This window comes from Carassius auratus, chromosome 15, assembly GCF_003368295.1.
Source record: "Carassius auratus strain Wakin chromosome 15, ASM336829v1, whole genome shotgun sequence".
Lineage (NCBI taxonomy): Eukaryota > Metazoa > Chordata > Actinopteri > Cypriniformes > Cyprinidae > Carassius > Carassius auratus.
This window is the reverse complement of record NC_039257.1, coordinates 3,148,163-3,169,469: the sequence shown is the minus strand read 5'-3', so window position 1 is coordinate 3,169,469 and position 21,307 is coordinate 3,148,163. Positions and strand designations below refer to the sequence as shown.

General features: G+C 36.8%; 1 protein-coding gene across 10 annotated transcripts in view; it reads left to right on the top strand.

Moving 5' to 3' along the window:
* Nucleotides 1-21,307, top strand: part of LOC113114762 (roundabout homolog 1-like) — a 260,076-nt gene that overhangs the window by 174,607 nt on the left and 64,162 nt on the right. Inside the window, exon 1 of one of the 10 annotated variants that reach the window (XM_026281741.1) lies at nucleotides 20,299-20,304. The exons of the other annotated variants lie outside the window; for them this stretch is intronic. The gene's annotated coding sequence lies outside the window, so the exon portion shown is untranslated. Of the gene's footprint in view, nucleotides 1-20,298; nucleotides 20,305-21,307 lie in introns of those variants that run through there. 10 annotated transcript variants of the gene reach the window in all.

The window sequence follows — 21,307 nt, the reverse complement described above, 5'->3', positions numbered from 1 at the left end:
ATCTATTTTCAGTATTTTAATAGTGAAAATGATTAAGGAATCATAGTGATTTAGTTATTCATGGCTGATTGTTGGTATTTTATGGTTTTATGGTAGTAATAATAATAATTCTAAACACACCCACCAAAGCATACATCATATTAGTGCTGTTTAATCGTGTCCAAAATAAAAGTTTTTGTTTACATAATATATGTATGTGTACCGTGTTTGTTTATTATGTATATATAAATACGCACATTCAGTATATATTTGGAAAATATTTACATGTATATATTTATATTATTATATTTTATATTACATATTAATATATTTTGTATATAAACATAACATATTTTTCTTAAATATATACATGCATTTGTATTTATATACAAATGCATGTATATATTTTGCATGTATGCATGTATATATATATTTTCTTTTCATTTATTATGTAGTTGTGTATGTGTGTGTGTGTGTGTGTGTGTGTGTAAACACTAGCTTGCTCTATTCTTTTTCTATTCTATCTGTTTTCTTTTTATTATATTCTTTAAAAGCCCTTGCTACGTGTACTGTGTTAACCTAACTGAGACTTGTTATAGCACTTATATATCATTGCTCTTTTTGTTGTTTTTGATTGCTTCCACTGTCCTCATTTGTAAGTCTCTTTGGATAAAAGCGTCTGCTAAATGACTAAATGTAAATGTAAATATTATGTAAACAAAAACTTTTATTTTGGATTCACGATTAATCTTTTGACAGCACTAATATATAATATATAAAGATCATGTTCAATGAAGATATTTGTAAATCTCCTACCGTAAATTTATCAGAACTTGGATTAGTAATATGCATTGCTAAGAACTTCAATCCTTCAGATTCCAGATTTTCAAATAGTTATATAAATGTTGTCCGATCCTAATAAAACATACTCAATGGAAAGCTAATTTATTCAGATGTAAAAAATATGTATAGTGTATATCTTTTTTTTTCCGGCCCAAGGTCACATATATATATATATATATATATATATATATATATATATATATATATATATATATATATATATATATATATATATATATATATATATATATATATATATATATATATATAGTCCTAGTATTTAATTTTATATGTATATCCAACTGATACACATATAAACCCTAACCCTAACCCTAAATACATTTACGGTTGATATAAAAAATGTACCTTATCCCCTCAATTTACACACTGACATACGTTCCTATATATTTCATAATCTTTTGTTATTTATTTTGTTAGATGTTTCTCTCTCTATGTAATGCTGATGTTGGCGCATACCAAACTGAAGCGAGGTTTGATTCGTTCTTCGTCTTGGTCATCTCTTTCCAACACTCTGTCATGCTCTCTGACATGAAACATTGGATTTCTGCCATACAGTCTGTTTAGTATGCGGTGCCGGTTTTTGATTGGTTGACCTGGAATCATTAAAATAAGAGGGCAGTGCTGATTGGCTTGGCCTTTCCTCATTGACTTTTAGTTCCCCACATTCTGGAAATTGCATCTCCTCGTGGTTCGCCGCAGCGCCCTCGTCCAATCGCACGACTCTTTCCTCATTGACTGTCAATAACAGCCAAGCGCTGATCAAGCACCCAGAATCCTCCCAGGTCAGGGCGAGCGACCCCATGACCTCATTCGGTTTACCTACAAATAATGATACATTAAAGCACAAAGAAGCCTAATAACAGGACGTGTGTTCATGGAAGGGCAGCCAAGGACACGCCCAGCCCAGAGATTCCTCACAGGATGGGCTATTAAACAAAGGTCGGAGGTCACGGTGAGCGTGCGGAGGGGAGCTGGTGTTAATTGCGTGGCATGGAAGAGCTCTCTAGTGCAGGGCAGCTGTTGGGTATAAACTTTGGCCTTTGCAGCAGGAGGCATGACTGTATATGACAGGTGCTGCTCGGCCCTCGACCGCCGGACCCCTTCTCAAGTTTTTATTTGTTTTGATGAACTATTTTGTATGTTTTGATGATTTATTTTGGATTTTAATAGATATGACTTAAACAGACAGCAGTAATGAACTATATTTCTTTGGCAGATAAAAAGTTAGTTGTGAGTGATAATAATAATAATAAAACAATTAATTTTAACTATTATTTCATATAAAGTATTATTATTATTATTATTAATAATAATCTTTGTAGTATTAACATTAGTACACCTAGTATTAATTTATCATTATTTGTTGTATGATATGTTTAATTGATTGTATTGATAAAAACTGGTAAAGAAATATATAGACTAACAAAATTAATACATTTTATAATTTTTTTTACCTGAAATCTTGTGTAAATTTGACATGCAAAACAATAGTAATAATAATAATGTGTAATAATGTTGTTGTTAAACTATTTTAATTCACTTAGAATTATTAATATTTTATTCTCAATAATTGTACTTATATTTACTTATTAATAATTAAAAAATAAATATGTTACAACAAATAAAAAATAAACAGGTAATAATAATAATATTTTAGTAGTAGTAGTATTTGTTTTATTATATTTTTCATGTTTTTTTATTATTATTGCTAAAAACTAATAAATGAATACATAATAAATGAACTAATTTAATTTAATTAATGAATCAAATTTATTATTTAATCTAGGGTTGCAACATCTGATCGATAAAATCTATTATTATCGATAATGAAAATCATCGACAGCGATTCTCATTATCGATTTTATTCGGGTCTGCCCACAGTGCATGTACTGCAGCCGGTCGATAATTACAACACTGAATAACATATTTTTTTGCTGTATCATTTGTATTATTATTGATAAAAACTAATATTAATATAAATAACTACATTTAAATAAATATTTATTTGTATTTTTTTACTTTTTCTTATTTTTCTTTTTTCATAGTCAAAACACTGTCCAAAAAAGCAGCACAGAAAACTGTCACAGCTGATCTGTGCATTCCTAGACATCAGATCGAAATGGATGTCACTATAATTTCCCATAATATTGTTATTTCTGAGGATTTCCTTTGTTTTCTGTTGAGGTTTTGGGTTGGTTTTCGGCAGCTGTAAGGTATGATCTGGTCTTTGGCTATTTCCTGGCCTAGAATGACTCCTAAGCCAACATTTTTCATCTCCCGAGAAGGGAAAGAGAAAGCAGATTGCTTATAAACTGCGTCTGCATAGAAGGCATAGTCTCCATTTCTGCGGCGGTGGAAATCACAGACTCTTGCTGCAGGCAGGAGCTCTTCTTCCTCTCTTTCAAAACGTTACACGATACTATTTGGAAGCAAAAGGCTTCATTTAGTCTCAGTATGAACACAATATTTAGATTTCAATAGTTGATCTCTGAGTAATGACTTTTTATAAAGACCCAGATCTGGACAGAAGTGTAGATCTGGGGACGTGGTATGAGTTTGGGAGTTTGTAGAAATGCATCCTGGACGGTTGGTTGCATTCATCTTTGTGTAGGCATGTGTGTGTGTGTGTGTGTGTGTGAGTCGCTGGAATTAAATGCACTTTGTAGGTCACAGACTTTCAGATAGCTATTTGTCGAACAATTACCAGACAAAGACTCTTTATGCATGAGGTCAATTCAAGGTTCCCAGGAATTATTATTATTATTTTTTTTGTTTTTGTGACTGCTCTACTTTGTTTTCCCAATTAAGAGAGACAGTGATTTAGAATATATCCTGCACCTGAGCTTCATATGAAAATGCAGTCTCAGTAAACCAATAGCAGTGGCAACGATTGACATGCCTTATTAGATTATTGATTAATACAACATATTAGCCATATTTGCAAATAGACAAGCTGGAAGGTTTTAGAATAAGAAGTGACATTAGTTCAACCTCGTATGGCACTGATGTTTGGCCCTCGTATTATCCCAGAAGTCCTTTTCTTGTGTTAGTCAAGGTTTCTTGCACAACAGAAGCTGTAATTGAGTTTTATGTGATCATTTTTCACCCTTTCCGTGACCCTTACAGTAAAACAGGTTATTTTTAACTTCTATACCTTTAAAATTTCTGTATGTTAATTATATTGGTAATAGCCCACTTATAATGTTAGTCAAGGTATAAAAAGAGTCATCATTTGGTTTTATATTATCGTTGTCTAACCCTTTGAGACATTTTGTATTGTATGGTCTTTTTTGTATGTATGTATTTATTGATTTATTGATTTACTTACTTGCTTATTTACTTATTTATTAATATATTTGTGGGCTATTGTACCTATAAGATTTCTATATGACTGACTAACCTTTTTGCATGTTAATTAAGTTAGAAACGCATACTAATATTCATCATACACATCATATTTAAATATGATGGAAAATCCACAAATTAATTCTTGGCAACGATTAATCACGATTAATCCGAAATAAGTAAAACACTATTTTTTTTTTTTATAATATATATGTGTGTTTGTGTGTGTACTTTGAAAATATATTATGTTTATATATTAAATATATACAGGCAAATACACGTAAATATTTTTTACAATATATACTGTATGTGTGTGTGTCTATATATATATATATATATATATATATATATATATATATATATATATATATATATATATATATATATACAAAAACTTTTTTTTTAAAATGCGATTAGTCACGATTAATCGTTAGCCAGCACTAATATATTTAAAGTATATGTAAGTGTGTAAAAACTTAGTCATAACTTTGAGTCATACATTTTTAATATCTAAAGTACAAATCAGAACTAATTTGCTGTTAAGATGCTATTGATAAAGTTTAACTTTATACTTGCCATATCTGTGTAATACTAGAGCTGGAGATAATTACGGTAAACCTCAGAATCTGGCTTGGGAATAGGTTTAATGTGGAGATGACAGATGTAAAGCTGTAAAACTCATTTCTATATTCCACAGAGGAGATGTTGTTGGATAGTTTTCACCTCTCCTCGATGAGATGTCCCGGTTCACTGCAGTAAATTACACTCCTCTGCCTGGTGCGCTTGTTTGTTTGGGTTGACCTGTGAAATTTCCCTCCCTCCGCCACCAAGCACCATGCAATTAAAACCAACAAATTTAGCAGCGATTTTCGCCTCGTCCCACAATACTGCTTGGCAAGCGACCAGCGAAACGAATTGAGGAATGCAGTACAGATATTATTCATTTTGATTTGCTTTTCAGGCATTTCATAGTTTGTTTGCATCCTCCGTTTCAGACAAAGAAAGACGAAACTACACCCGTCCCCTGAGGGCAGAACGTGCAGTTATTTCAGGAGCGGCCCGGCTGGGAATTATTCATTTTCCAGAGGAGAATCAGCATATTTCGTCCATTCATCTTCCGCACTAAAAAGCAAGCAGGTCTCATCCGTCACTTTAGACGGATTTTGTGCAGTAAATGAGCGTGAGGAAAGACCGGCGTCTCAGCGAGAGAGAGAAGGAGGGTGGAAAGATGTTTGTGTGTCTGTTAAGGGTCAGTTCTCGTGTGGAATCTGCTAGTTTTTGGCACTGATGACTTCTGTGTTTGGTTGTAGGCTTATAGCATGATGATCTATATAAGAAAATACATCTATCTATCTATCTATCTATCTATCTATCTATCTATCTATCTATCTATCTATCTATCTGTCGGTCTGTCTGTCCATCTATCCATCCGTCTGTCTTTCTGCCCATCCATCCATCCATCTATCTAGTTTTTATCAAAAATATATTTCTTATGTGTATGTCTGTCTGTGTGTGTGTGTGTGTGTGTGTGTGTGTGCGCATACAAAAATGTAATTTCCATCAAGGTTATAAGATTTCTATAAATATAAACATACATTAATATATAAACATACATTAACAAAATTTTATATATATATATATATATATATATATATATATATATATATATATATATATATATATATATATTTGGTTGCATTACTGTCAACATGTTTTTATTTTATTTATTTATATATATACATACATATATATATATATATATATATATATATATATATATATATATATATAAGTAAAATATACTTTTGATAAAAATAGATAAATATATATGTAATATGTCATTTTATGATTTTTAAATAATGTTTTAAGATATTACTTCTATTCACATTTCTAACTTTTGTTGTTGTTAAACTCTCTTTCTGTCCATATGTTAACTCTTTCTGCGCTGTTGTTTAAGCCTGTTTGTGTTTCTTATGATTGGTTCTAGTTTACTCTAGTGTCAGACACACCTGCCTCATTGTGTCGGGGTGACAGGGCTCTGTTTGTGGTAGCGGGTCAATTAACTCCTGTTTGCAGAGCTAGTGAAGTGGGTTGGAAGATGTCTCCCACTCCGTTCGGGAGGAGACTTTAGGACAAGCCTTGAAATGAAAGAAAAATAATTTGTCCTCAGGAGGACAAAGCATCCAGTCATTCAAACCAGATGTGTGTACCGTGGCCTCTTCCGTCGATGTTTTGTTTTAGACAATCACTGGTGTCAAGGTGTTCCCACGAGATAACAGTAGCTGAGGAGAAGAAGGGCAAACTAAAACATACTCCTGTGAATCGCATGGGATGGGAATTATTTGGCTTGTTAACTGTACCGCCCAGGTAGCTGACTTGGTTTTAATTAAAAGGCATTTACAGCCAATTTCAGAAATCATTTCAATGTGTTTATACACCACAAATATGAAGCGCCTCGTGGTTTTTCACACACTCTTTGCGTATCTCCACCACACATCAGTGTGTGTAGTCCAAACACACCACTTCAGTGTCGCAAGGGACTCGTTGACTAATCCAGACCTAAAGAACTTTTGTCAAGTCTTGTCATCGTCGCATTTACATTTGGAACAAGTGAGCTCATGGTCCCAGGAAGACTGTTGTCCTCTGGGAGATTAGACAGACCAGCCCCGTCCAGTCTCGTTCCGCAGCACATGCTGCAATACCTCAGCACCGAGATTAAAGCTCATGACGTGCTGCACGAAAAGTGTGCGGTCTCCGCTTAGAAGAAAAAAACAGATATGACCTCAGCCAGAGTGCCAGAGCGGCGATACGATCACCGCTGGCCTCACCTGAGAGAGAGAGAGAGACACGTGTTACCTAATGACTCATTAAAACAAACTAAAAAAGCAGCACAACAACAATCAGTCAAACTCTTGTTTCTCATTAAGCGATTTGGTCATTTTGCCGCTATTTATTTATTTGCATTTTTACAATTGCAATTTTTCTGCAATTTAGTTTTGATTTTTGAATTTAAACCAACTTTGTTGATTTTTTTGTTAAATTTATTTGACACAAATTCCAAATTGTTTCATAGACCAGTCTGAGCTCAAACTTGGCAATGGCACAAAATGTTATATTATTTTAATGTCATAAAAAGGTTTAAAGTGAATGCATTTTGAAAATTTTGACAACAACTTCAGATCAGCCCCCATACCCCACCCCCGAATTTATTTATTTTTTTAAATCACACCTGCACATTGTTTTTCGCCCGCAGTCAAGTGGAACAAAGATCTGTAGGTCATGTGAAGCCTTAGCAACAGTAGATACACATCAGACATTAATTGCGAGGAAATGCGGCATCCACTTTATCAGAAATGCCAGCAACAACTATTTCGAAACATCAGCTTTTCATTGACTGCCACACAAGTTCCATTTAGAGCGAACAGGGTTAAAAGGTGTCTGAAATCTCTCCGTTTCTCTTTGTTTCATCCCACTCTCTGTCTGCTTTATCCATCTCTCTCACCTGCTAAATAAAATGTAGCCCTTTAACCTTGAGCACCTAATGGATAGAGTGAATAGAAGGGGGGTGTAATGAAGAGAGGAATGAGGAAATAAAAGAGTGAGGGTTGTTAATCAAGCCCAAATGGTTGATGGGGGAAGGGGGAAGTAAAGGAATGGGGTGGGGGTGCAGAATGATTGCTATGGGCTACAAACTCCTGTGCGCTGTTGAGGAAACTGCCTCTAAACTAGCGTCCCATTTTTAGCAGTAGAGCAGAATTTATCTGGCACAATAGCTATGTTTCCATCCACATATTTTAATTTTGAATGTGAATTTATCGCATAAAGTGCTAGATGGAAATTCCACTGTGTATAAAAAACATACAAGCTTAGTGGAGTCCCGTTTTTTCTTTTCTTATTTATCCAGTAGAAGACATAAAGATGCAATGGGAATTTTACAGAATAAATTCCTTGATGTGCATCAAAAAAGTCATGTGACTTTACCTCAGATCATGTGATTGGATATCCAGTTTCCCAGGAAAAGATGGTTTTGTTCATTGAACACATGGGATGGAAACACTGCTTTAAATGTTTTATGCAAAATGCAAGTTTCGCACAAAAACTAATTTTGCAACTTTGGATGGAAACAACTAATGAAGATATCAGGGTAATAGCACTAAACCGTAGGGGTGTAAGATATACCAGTGACACGGTTCGGTACGGTTTACGGTTTTGAAGCGACGGTTTTCGGTTTGATTCGGTTTTCTTTGCTGTGGGGGCAGGGTTCATGGAATGGCACCAGCAATGCTAAACAGGAAGGAAAATGTGGCAGAAACATTTAACATTGCAGCACTGAATTCATTCCAGACAGTTTTGCATGTCTGCATGATAATGAAAAAGCACATATTTAGGGAGTTTATGATGGCTTTCAGCTGGTTCAGACACACTAACACAGCTGTTTAGATCTGCATACCCACAGGAGGGTGAAATAAAAACAATGTGTGCTGGCCAACCATTCAAGGACATCAATGGTATTTTCCCTTTCGTTTCATCAGGCTGAGAAGAATTGAATCCCATTCTGAGCCAATGACCAGATTTATCATCTCCCATGACAGATGTACACACGATAACACATGACCCGACCCAATTAAAGTCCCTCTGATCAGCATAAATGCACACACCCCAGCACACGTACGCAAGTGTCATTTCTCTTGGCTTAATAGAGCCAATTACTGAGTGAAACACTTGCAACACAAAGCGTTATGTAGAGCTCATTGAAATGGTAATTCTGTTGTTTTTAATGGCTATGCTTCATAATGAAGTAGGAGTGAATTAATTCTACACACATTACATGCGCTGTGGTGGATTATGCTAATATGAGAGCTTGGACAGGGATGGAGATATAGAGAGAAGTGTAATAGTAGGTTTATAGTCTCTCAGGTGGTAAGCACTTCTCAAATAATGCTGTTGAACTAGAAATATGGATATGGATATATTCACAGTTGTATTAACCATTTGACTCTGATTTGGTAAAACATAAAATTTGACTATTTTTAATAACATTGCTAAAACAGCTTCTTAATGTGGCATAAATTTATAGCATCCTTAATTAAATAGATGAATTAATCTAACTAATTGCTAATTAATTGCACATCAAATAAGTCATTATTGTGTTAAATGAGCATCAAAAAAAGCATCAAATAGACATTATAAGTAGCTTTAAAAAGATGTAGTTTTATTTGATTCAGCAAATTATATATTCATATAAACTTTTAAGCTTATTTAATTTTTTTTCCAAGAAGCTGCATCTGAAATGCTATTTAGATATATTTACATACCATTAGTTGCAGCTCAGATGTGGCATGAATGCATTTACACCGCAGTTACAATTGCATAAATAATTTCATGAGATAATGAGTATTCACCCCAATATGACAATTCTGTCATCATTTACTCACCTTCATGTTGTTTCAAATCTGTATGACTTTTTTTTTCTTCAGTAGTATATTGTAGTACTTTCTGTATTTTGTCAAAACCTGTGGTTACCGTAGTAAATCTTGTAAGAGTTGTTCCATTTTTATCTATTCTTAGCATATTTGAGCAGTCTAAACATATGAGCTCAGTATTCAGTGAGTATAACCCTGGCACTTGATCTAACGCTTACTGCGCTGCAGACTTGTTTGACATGACTAATTAGTGTTCAACGGTCCTCCCTTTCTCTGCACTTCACCCTGACAGTGACCAGAGCTCCTCATGATTGACACCGTCCAGATCCGTTCACAAGGAGGGATAGAGTTTCTTTATCAAGGGCTCAGGGAGACTGAAGTTCTCCCTAAGGCATGGGGACCAGCGGTGATGCTGGAGAGCTGAAAAAGGCAAAAAGAAAGCATTCCTGAGTGGAGGAGAGGACGGATCGAGTGACTCAGGGTCTCGTGGTGACACCCGCAGTCATGGGGTGTCAGGTTCCAGGCCTGGGAAACAATGACTCTGGCATCTGTCTGGCGCGAGGGATTCACAGCGCCGATGGATCGGGTTCCCGAGACGGTGCTGAGGATGACCACGACTGCATCGGAATGTCTTTAATGTAATCTGGTATATCCACCTCAGAGCCTCTTTTATTGGAGAGTTTACACAAAACAAGCTCTCATGCTGTTTCAGTTTAAGAAGAGGCTCTTAGTCACTGAGAGGATGCTGGGAAGGTGTTTGGATGAGGTAAAAACCACAAGACGTGCTGCTGATTTGACCACACCTGTAGCGTAGATGTAGTTATCACTAGGGCTGCACGAGGTGTCGTTTAAGCATCGATATCATGATGTACGAATCCACGATAGTCACATCGCAGTTGATACGTTATTCATTAACTGTATGGGCCAGCTGCTCCCCGGCCCTTGACGAATGTGATTCGTGGAGAGCGCAAAAGAAAGAGTGTGCGAAAGAGTGTGCGAAAGAGAGAGCGAGAGAGAGAGAGAGAGAGAGTGTGAGAGCGAGAGAGAGCGCGTGCGCGCGAGAGAGAGAGACAGAGGGAGAGAGAAAGAGAGAGCGCTTCAAACAACACGAGCGCTGTCTTGCTCTCTCTCCCTCGCGCATATTAATCAATTGACATGATGGGGTCGATGTTTAAATCATTTAAAATGAGAATGTAAATCTGCTCACCCCATTTTTGTTTGTAAGAAATTTTTTTTATTAGATTTCATATCGCAATATATATCGCAGAAAAATAAAAAATCGCAATGTCATTTTTTTCCAATATCGTGCAGCCCTAGTTATCACTATACAACATTTTTTAAAATATATATTTTAAGTTTTTGTAATATTTTATATAAAGTATGTGTTTCAGAAAAAAAATATACCTAGAATATCTTGTTTTACGTGGAATAATAGGTATGTCAAATTATGGAATTAAAAAATAAGATGAATACAACTTCATGTTAAAGCATCACAGTAAAATTTTTCTTTTTTTATTATTCATAAAAGTTGTAAACCATCAGTAAACATTTATTCAATGACGAATACGTACTCTTCGAATTGACGGCCTAGTGACATTCTTTTCATTTCTGTGACATTTTTGAACAGAATAGATTTTTGAGACACTTATATTAGCGTCTATCACAACTACCTGTCAGCGTGCATTTGTAACATCTGACATCGAAGATCTTCAGACTTTGACATGTGACACACAGCATTACCCATCCTCTGACGAACCTCTCAATCACGTCCGATCTGCTCGGCTGGCTTCATTGGTGATATTCTTCTGCAATTCCTCCTTTTACATTGAAGCAGGAAGTGAGTCAATTAGAGGGTAATTGATTTAATTTAAGACCAATTAGATGCCTTCCCCCTGCCTGAGCTCTATCTCTGCAGATGTTATCTTTGGAGAAACACTCGGGAACACTCCTCAAGACAACATAACGACGTCTGGAAGTGTGGATGTCCTCAATTTGAGGGAAGAGACCAAGATAAACATGTAAAATGGACAATGAAAAGAATGAATAAACAAGCACTGAGCTGTTTCCTGAATGAATTTTTCATGAAGGAAACAAAAGGAACTGCAAGTAGAGGACAACTGGATGATCTCGGACTGAAACAGAAGACTTGTTTGTCAACACCGACAACGTTTCTGATTTTTAATGAGTGGCCGATCTGGCTTGTCATCAGAGAAGTTGGATCTCGAGTCACCTTCTGCTCAGAGTCTTTGCGGTTGTCTTAGAAACACGGATAAGGCCGCGGTCACATCCCTGGTGCGGGTCACTGTTCTGTCTCAGCCGTCGGGCAGCGGGCCAAAGGCTCAGGGGTCGATCTCCGGAACTACACTCTTCCATCTGGCTTTCATTGAACTTGAGAACAAGAGCATGAAGAAGCTAATAAGCCCATGCTGGAGCTGCACTGGGCCTGAGTGCTTGTTAGGACTTCTCTTTATCCGACTGTCAGTGTGGATGGTTTTATGTTGAAAAGTTCAGTTTTTGTCAATGTATTGCCACAGTCGACTCTCTTTGATAAGTTACACAGCAATCATAAGTAGATCTGAAGAAAATGTGAGTGGTGTTTGTCCATGCATAACTTAATTCTATATTGTTAGGGTGCTGTTGTTGGTTTCCAGTGTGTTTCTATGAGTTGCTGAGCTGTTGAATACATTATGTGGTTGCTAAGGTGTTCTGACCTGTTGCTAGGTAGCCCATAATGAATGATCTTCAGTCAAGATCAGTGAAGGATTTTCTTTTATTCTTTGATTAACATTTATGACAGTCAGCACATGTTCATTAAGCTGCTGTCTCTTTAACACCGAACGCACATGGGCGGATCTAAAAATACTTTTTACACGTGTGTTTTCTTTCTCTATTTACATCTATTTACGTTCACTTAAGACAAAAACGGCTGATCTTATATTTTTGTGCATATCGGTTGGTAAATGTGAAAGAGAAGCATGTTTCGGCTCAGACCGAACCTTCTTCAGTGGAAATGCATGGAACGGTTCGAGAACGGACGCAACGGGACTGATTTCCTCTGTTCGCGCTTCGGATGTGTGCGCTGCACGCAAACAGCGCTCAAGTTCTTTCCCTTCCTGTGCGTACATAGTTTCAAATCACATTAAAATGCGAAAGCAGGAATTGTTAAGCGGAATCTAAATGCACGTGTCTTATCAAGTTTCCGGTTCTTAAAAATTTTGACAAATTTCTATACCCAACCCTAATATTCAGATATGTTTTTGTAAAATATATTTTTAGGATGAGTGTATTTTGTGTATTGTTTGGCATTTCGTTTAAGTATAAAGAATTGATTTAAAGATTTGTAGATATTTATACCGGAAAACATGCAGAGATTAAGTTTAATCTTTAAGATATAATTTTTTGCAGTGTATGAAATTCTGGATAATCAGGCCTCAATACAAGTCTATTTCTACACCTGTTTTAATGGCTGACATATGAAAAATTGCATGTCTGAATGGCTTAGAAAAATGGAACAAGTTTGTATCAAATATATAAAACACTGGTGCATATCTTAGTATTAGGATTAGTAGTTAGGATATTTTCCTTAGCAAGCACCACTAAAAATGTAGTTTCACCAAACATCCAACATTCAGTCAGCTCATAGATCTGTTTGAATAATTTGTCACGTTTCATTTGAAGCTTCTCTCATGTGCCGAATATGTGATGCTTATTCTCATAACTTATTCCCAACTATTGAACTCTCAAGCTTTTAGCGCAGCCTGTTTAAAGCTAAAGTGTATGATTTCAGTGCCAAACTGAGTCTCTGCATATTAAGCTTGGATTGGAGACTGCATTATAGCAGAAAAAAATGACACCCTTCACCTTTAAGTGAAATATTACGGCGTGTCTGTGGTGATCGACTGTAAATGGAGAACGATCACAGCTCTTTTGGCACGGAAGAAGGATGTTCAGGAGGTGATATTGCACATCTTGCAGCTCTGCCGGCTCTGCTGTGTACGTTTGTGTGTGTGTTTCTAGCTACATGCACATGTTTTTTGAATGAATGTCATGCTCCATCCATCTTCCTGAGTTATTTCATTTTCTCTCCTTAACTGTAGTTATTGCATTGAAAAAGAAAAACACCTCAGGTCAGGAAATTAGCTTTTTATGTTTATATCCTACTAGTCTCTCTCTCTCTTTCTTTTTTCATCACTGTCTCTTTCTCAACAAAGTTCAATGATGGAGTAGTTTGAATGTTTGACCTCATCACCCCAAAAGGAAACAGATCTGGAGACGGTGATGAATCCCAGACGGCCTCGGTCTCGCCCGCTGAGGAGCGTGAGATATGATGGAAGTGTGAACGAGCGGCACTGACGGGATATGCGTGGACTTCCACAGGGCAGGCAGATGAATAGTGTTTGTGTTTGCTTAAGAGCTGGTCAGAATTGAAAGGCTGTGATTTTGTGGAGACAGAGACATGGTGGTCCGACCGAGAGCCGTCCAGAACAAAGTCAAGCTGCCAGCAGAGAGATGACATGCTAATAACTGTCAACAGAGGTTGGAAATTGAGATTCGACACCAAACAGAGGTTTGTGTGTTGTGCTGTGTTCATTTTTGGGTTGTAGTTCTTACCTTTTTGAGAAAATAAAATATTTTAAATGTAGTTAATATTTCATCATATAACATGACCAAAAACAAATAAGATCCAATAAATAAGGCCAAAACGCTTTTATATTATCCAGAGTCCACAAATAAAGCACAAAAAAATGCAGTGTGCAGTGTGTTTCATGATCTTTAAACTATTTTTTAGTCTGCGCACTGCCAGAAGTTAATGTGCTTCACTTGAGTTGGACTTGTATCTGGCACTACACTTTTCCAGTCTCTTTAATAATATTACATGACAAAATAATAACAGATTTTTTTCCCATGATGTTTTGTTAATTTTACTTTGACTAAAATGCAAATGTAATAATACTACAAATATTTATTATTATTATTATTATTAATCAGTATAATTATTATATCAGTATAATTTTTCTGTAATATACAGTATTCTTTATTGTAATAAAGGATTTTATTACAGGTTAATTTGTTTGTTTTCCCCTCTTCAAACTGCAGAATTATTGTAAATATTCAACCTATTTATATATTAATTTAAAGATTATAAAATGTTTTTTTATTGAAATACATTATTCACTATAATTGCCTTTTTAGATTTAGTTTTTCCAAAGTAAAGTTATGCGTCTTTTTCTTTTTTGTCAAAGGTATGTTTTAATTCAAAAGGATTTAATTATTGTGATGTATTTACGCTCTTTCTTTATTATCATTGACACAAAAAAAACAACTTTCAAAACATTTTTGTATGCAATTCTGTTGACAAGTGAACACTGTTGTTGCAGTGTCATTTTGGCATACATAGTTTCAAAAGCTTAACGGCTTTGTGTTTTTCTTGTTTACTTTTTGAAGAAACAAAAGGTTCCTGAAGTCATGAGGTCATAGAGCATGGATAACTAGAGCTTAGATGAAAGACTGTTGTGGACTTGTTTAGGATTTCTTAATCTCTATCTGAACAGATATCTATCAACCAACCCACCGGCCTTATTTACAAGGTCTTCAGGTTGTCATCTCCTGCCCTCATCTCCAAACCCTGTTGAGACACAGAAATCAGCCGCACCATTTTTCATTCAACATCCTTGATGTGAGGAACTCTGGGTGGTCCGAAAAACATGGGAACGATGTTGGGAAGAGTCAGCGATTTAGGCTGAATAAAGCACGGGCTATGTATAATCAAAAACCGTAGCTCTTTATTATACAATTTTTCACGGCTGGGCGAAGATTAGGAGCAGGGTGGGGGTTGGGGGGGACCGACAAGAGTAAATCCTGCTTGTGTAGAGCGTTTGAGATCCCGATTGCCTTATGCATGCCAATACAAACAGAAGTGAAGTCATCTTCAATTCGCCGTCCCGCTAAGAGCAGCACGCTAGTCAGCCAACACAAACAAAACTGCCGGTGACCTCCGGTGCCTGTGAGTTTTTGCCAGTTCCACTTTTATAGCCCGTGTTAATCAGCCTCAGAATCAGTTATAAGCATTTTACGTGGCCTTGGTGAGTAAGATATTGAGTTGGAAAATAATTGGTTTGGATTTAGACGTACAAGAGTTACTCAGGTAGCATTTCAAAAGTTCTCAAACGCTCTACTAGGGGTGCCTTTCCCGTACAATGATTTAACCTGCTGATTACCCACCATGGTATGATGCATTGTTATGGAAACAAATTAGCTAGTCACAACTGTTTGCCGAACACAGTTGCATCTTTGTCATTTGAACCGCATTGGTTCAACAACATAAGGCCATTGTTAATGACGTCTAACTCATGTGGTGGAGGAATAACTTCTTAACCAATCTCTAAGATGCTACTGTATTGAACATGGCACCAGATGGCTAATATAATATTTTTGTTCCCTGTCATTTAGTTATTTTAAATGTTTGATTCATCGTGGGTTCTGTCTTACGTCATACGGGGGAATTATGTATTTATGCACATGCACACTTCAAAAACGGCGCTTATTGAGGATGCGCAAAAATACATAGATTGAAAATTAATTTATATTTAGATGTAATGGTATATATAGATTGTGTTGCATGTTAGCTTGCTTATTGTCTCACTAACAAGAAACTTTCAGGGTCAAGAGCTGTAGTTCCAACCATGAAAGTTTGCGACGCTGTTTGCGAATGTTGGTTTCAGGAAACACTGAATTGTTGAACTATGTTTGTAACAACATGATGCTTTTGGAAACACACCTACTGCGAAGTTTCTACTGTGGTAACTTCATGACATTGATAGATCCGGTTTGAAGAGCAAGTTTCTTGACTTAAACAAAGCTTTAATGAGCGTGCGATCGAATTCTCTGCGTCTCACGTGGTCTGCGGACGTCCCGCGACCTCAAAAGCATTCCACGCTCAAAGGCAGAGATGAACCCGCACGATTGGGCTGAAGGATGGTGGAGAGGTTCAGAAGGCCTATTCGCTCAGCTATTCACACATCAAAGGTGAAAGTCAATGGGTTGCTTCGTATTGTCGTACTCTTTTGTGCCATGCAGGTGTGCTGCTCTGCTCCACCAGATGTAGAGCTCCCAATTCCGGGCTTGACAAGAGGAACGTCTTCCCCCTTGGGGCATTCATAGGCAACAGGAAAGGTTCAGGTATTCGGGGCCTGAAATATAACGTGTGAACTGACGGTTTGGGCTTAGTGTTAAATATTTAACAACAGATTTCGCCTGTGGCTCGGCATTTTGCTTTATCTTGCTTTGGGAAAGTAGAGCAGCTGGGATCTGGGAGGTTTGTTGAGTCCCACATGGAGCATTTTTTTGGCCCGCATTTGTCCGTATGCAGTGAGGGCTTCGTTTAGAGATAGTGAAGGTTGAATCTGCCCTGCTGGAGCGTGTCCGGTCACATCTTCTAGCATTCGGAGCGGAATACAATGTAGCGTTTTAGCTCGCTGATGCGCTATCAGTTATTTGTTGTCATATTTTGGTGCATCTTTGGAGTTTATAGATGAAACGCTGAGGTGCTTGAACTGACTGTTTGGGTCTTGGATTGAAATCGCGCTCTTATCTTTGCAGCATGTGGAACGCAGCAGAGTTTATCTTTTCCTCTCATCGCACTGTTTGTTCTGCCTTCACTGAACAGCCCTTTGGTGCAACTGTCTTAGGGTGGCTCTTCATCTCTTCACTGGACTGTTAAATTAGACATAATATATAAATAAAAAAGGTTATCATACTGGTACTTCATGTCTAGCCGACCACCTTTAACCCCTTGCATTGTGCTATGTGATGCATTATAGTTTCATCTGTCAAGATTTGTGCTCTGTGTAAAGCTACCAAGTCCTTTATAAAGAATTTCATGCAGATATTTCTACAAAATTCCACTTTCCGATGATCAGTTGCCATACAAAATCATCATAAAATGGGATTTAAAAACTGAAAATTGTAAGATAAAGTCATACAAATTGGTAGACTTTAACTGAGTTGTCTTCTTGAAAGATAACGATAATGCAATTATGACTATTAATAAGAATATTTAATGAATTATTTAATTAATTAAACATTTTAGAAACTATGATGAGACCTTGGATAATTTGGCCAGATAACTGGTGATCCTTTTTTATAATAAAAATGAAAGCATAATTGTATTAACTGATTGTTAGTTAATGAAAGCTTATGGTAAAGTATTACCAATATACATAGTCATCTAAAATATAACATTATATAGATAGAGGGAAAAGGGAACAGAATACTAGATTTTAACTCGCATTTTCTCTTTAAACTTTGCAGATTTGCTAATAAAGCATGTTGGGTTAGGGGCAGGCCAAAAAAGCACATTTTAACCCCTCACCAGTCACCAGATGAAAGAAGAGCAAGAATTAATATAAAGCTCCTAGTTCATGTCAGCGTTTTGAGTAATATATAAATGTATATTTATATTAGCATATCGTTCAAGCTGTCATCAGCAGTTCACACAAATGGTTCCGTTTTGTAGAATGACCCACATATTTCCTCCAGAATATCAGACTAAATATCAGCCTGATGTTTGGATGAAAGCACATGTTTTCTGCTAATGCCTCCTCTGTTTCTCTCTTCCGTTGGCTTGATAAAAGGCACCAGCGCTCGGGACCGTCCTCTGACAGCAGGCTTACACAGGCCGCTGGAACAAACACTCAGCTACTTTACTTTGGCAAAGGATTTTCCAACATCTGTCGCTCTCTCTCTCTCTCTCTCTCTCTCTTTCTCCATTTATCATACACTCGTTTCATTTCCTCCTCTTTTTTTCTCTAGCTTTCCAGATGTCATCTCCTAACCAGTCGCTGTACTCTACATATTAGCAGTCTGTGTTTTACTGTAGTCTTATTAAAGTTGCATTTGTGTGTTATTATCTCTTGAATGGGTTATGTAGAGGTCTTCACTTCCGCTTTAAGACACCGAGCCACCTGCATAAAGTAGATCATGCAGGACAAAACATCTGCAGTCGCCCAAGTAGATTGGAAACTCGCTGTAGAAGAACAACAGAAGAATCAAAATTGAGTTTGCAATCATTCTTGCATTATTTAATGCAATAGATATGAGGATTGTTACATATTCTTAGCATTTTTAGTCAATTGGCAAGTCTAATGTTTTGTTTAAGTGCAAGCAAATCAATGAAAAAAAGCTTGTTGATGTTTTCGAGCTCGTTATGAACAGAATAAATCTGTCGCCTTCAGCAACGTTCAGTTTCTCGTCTGACTTGTGCCTCAATAATGCAAAAGAGCGGTCGATACAGAGATGTATTTAAACATGCTTGTGCTTCAGTGATCTCCCATGTGCGAAGAAGAAAACAAGGAACCACATCAGGGGAGAAGCCTGGCTCAGCACCATACATTTTTAGGAATATTCCGGATTTTAGTAGTCCTATGTTTTGGCAGGGCTCTGTAGTGCCTGAGGGGAAGAAGAATCATAGATCATACGGCAGAATGTCTTTACGATGAACAGTAGCGAAATTCGCTGCAAAGCGAGAGGAGGATACTGAGATGACCTGCGACCCAGTTTTCCAGTCTTCCAACAATGTTTGGCTTCGTCGAGGCGCTCTGGGAATATTATAACCAGTTTTGTAATATTAAAGCAACATCCTTGTTTGCGTGAGATGCAGAATTGCATAAGATAATATTTGTTTTCAGAGTTTATTTGAAAGGTTATATTTCTTACCCCGCCGGCAGTTTTTTAAAACCATAAATCTAACTAAATGACAAGAAAAAAATAAAAATAATATATAATTTAATTCAAGATATATTCTCTGAAAGCTGTAATACATATGTAATAGTTTTTTGTCTGAAGTAAGTCTTGTTTTAAGAATATGCACATTGAAAAACAAGACAGATATACTCATAACAAAATAATAATAGTAATATTATTATTATTAATACTAATAAGAAACAATTATAGTTTTGTTACATTTATTTTATTTTATTTTGCAACTTCTAAAAGACTTATAAAGTTAATTTATTTTAAATTTCCAACTCTTCAAAAAAAAGAGAACAGAACGAACAGATTAGTTTATATTACTTTGCAACTTTCTTCTTTTGTAACACGATTTGTTAATTGATGAATTATAAAAGTATGTTTCTTTTTTATTTTATTTTGCAACCTTCTTCTAATTCGTTAATTCACTGTCATTCCCGACTCTTCAAAAAGGATTGTTCTTTTTTTCCCTTCTCTCAAGAATGCCACCAGCCCTGCTGTTTCCATCTTTCCACTCTTTCCACATTGCTTTGTCTCCCTCTCTCTCTCTTCTATCTCTTTCTCTCTTTCTGTTAGTCTGCAGCCATCCTCTCTGAGTCTGAGATCCCTCTTAAAGATAGGGGGATATGAGCGCTGTTTCATCTTCTCCGGGCTCATCTGCTAGAGGTTAGCAGGCATGTGGAAGCCATTGTGCTGAAGACCCGGGCTGATCAGAGAAAGATGTGCCTCTCTGGATCTACTGCTGCACATGTTTGAATCCCGGGACCCTTATTTGCTCGGTCTCGTTTTCTTTAACATTCCTACCCTTCTCATTCTCTCTTTCCCTCTCCAATTACCCCCATCTCTCTCTCTCTCTCTCTCTCTCCCCTGTATTCTCTCTGTCTCTCGCTCCTTGTGTGAGAGCTTTGGTGAGGAGGCTTTAGTAAAATCACTTCTGGAAGTAGCTGTGATGATCCAGCGGCCTGACAGATTGTTTCAAACAGTTTGCAATGTCTTCAGCTGAATGGAGTAAAAAGATCAGACTAATCTTAGAAAAACATACTAGACTTAGTCATTTTATATGTTATATTTGCTAAAATGTGGAGCTGCAATTGTTTACAACTTCTGGACCGAGCGGCAACCTCGCGCTCTCTCTCGTGAAGCCAACAAGGAAGTGACTAAAACTGCAATTCGTTGACTGGCCGCTTGAGGCTGGCTGCAGAAGAGAGTCAGTCCCATAGACTCCCCATGTTAAAATTCCCAACTTTACAGCAGAAAAAAAACATGTTTACAGCCTGGTTTAAAAAATGATTTTGGTCTATATTGCTAATTTTGCCCTTCATGACAACTGTGAGGGGGGTGAATTTTTGTAAACCTCATCCGTTTAAATTATATTAAGACTTAAAATTCTGCATAATTAAGGGCGTGGCCGCTTGAGTGACAGGTGGATTGCCGCTGCTGACAATGCCGTCGCGCTAGGTAGGCGTGGCTTCAGCAATCAGCTCCCGCCTTTTTGCCCATTTTCGATTATCCGATCAGCGACGGCCCGCTCTGCACACTTTGCGCTTCAAAACCTCTACTGAGGAGTCTATCCGTGACGGACACTACATCCATATTTTTTTACAGTCTATGTTCTGGACTCATAATTTGCCAAATGTGACACATTTTAAAGAAAATTGGGCTTTAAGTACAAAACAGCTTGGTATGATATATGGTATGATAACTAGACTCATAAGATGTGACAACAGTTTTTGAATAATGGCTACTGTTTCACATACTGTTTTTAAAAACTAACATGCAATGCTAGTATGGTAAACTGCAGAGTTTTCAGTAACTAGTAGGCTAGAGTTCCATTCCCACCATTGCCTGAGTGAATATCAGTGTCTGTCTTACTGTAACCTTGTCGCTCTTTGTCACTCTCTCTCTCTGTTCTCTGTCTGACAGTGTTTTATGACAGTAAAACAGTCTGT